The following is a 1,036-nucleotide window of genomic DNA, read 5'->3' as shown; positions in this document are numbered from 1 at the left end:
CCCCCCCCCCCCCATCATGCATCTCTGTTTGCCAGAAATTCACAAGAAGAAGCAATCCCTTTCTATGTTTGTAGTGCTTAGTGAACCTTGCTTTACCGTTGTAGAGCAGCCTGGATTGAAGGCTGTTTGTGGCAGGTGTTGCCTAACCTTGTTGTGTTTGAGAATGTTTAGTTGAACACACGTTGCTCTGTAGATAACCGACAGTGAAAATTATTTGAAGTATTACTAGGTGAGCCTAAGTATATTGTTGGGGTTTCAGACAGACCCGAACACAGAACAACACAGGACGACAGGATAAGGTAACAAAAAGGTTTAATCCACAAACAGACATCAACGAGGTATTCAAAAGACTCCCAGAACTCAAATTCTTCTTCATTCTCTTCACCCAAGTCGACTAAAGGTTACGTGTTGGAGAAAATCACATTATCACATTTTTTGCAACCGACAGTTAACTGTTTTCATGTTATAACAAGATATTTTCCAACTAATTATGTAACTCTAAATGTTTCTTTGTGTTCTGATGTGAAAGTTATGACACATTATAACATGAAAGTAGCATGGTAAAATGTGAAAACATAGACTTAATGTTTTAACAAGCTGCAGTTGTTGTCAAATACCATATGCTTTGCTCTTGGGTGAAATTGTTGGGTCTCAGTTGAATGAATAAAAAATGTAACAGCCTCTCGCTTTATGTAGACTATAATGCAGTCTGGTCAGCGATAGCTTGGATCCGCCTGGTAGGGTGATGTATTATAATGTGTCTTAACTGGGGCTCGAGTTAAGGTAAAAATGAGAAAAGACTTAATTAGTCCAACACCGGGGATATTTGCAGTGTTAAGCATCAATAGGGATAGTGCCAAATAAGGCTTCAGTAAAGAGAAGGTATATAAAAAAAAAAGAACAAAAAAAAACAGTGTGGGGAGGCATCTTATGGTAAACAGGAAAGGGAAAATAAAAGGTTAGATTAACAGTATTAGTTTAGATATACTAGTGATGACATTGTATACAGCAGCTGCTAGAGCCGTGATCTGTGCAG

The sequence above is a fragment of the Etheostoma cragini genome, chromosome 19 (assembly GCF_013103735.1).
Source record: "Etheostoma cragini isolate CJK2018 chromosome 19, CSU_Ecrag_1.0, whole genome shotgun sequence".
Lineage (NCBI taxonomy): Eukaryota > Metazoa > Chordata > Actinopteri > Perciformes > Percidae > Etheostoma > Etheostoma cragini.
This window is presented reverse-complemented; position numbering follows the sequence as displayed.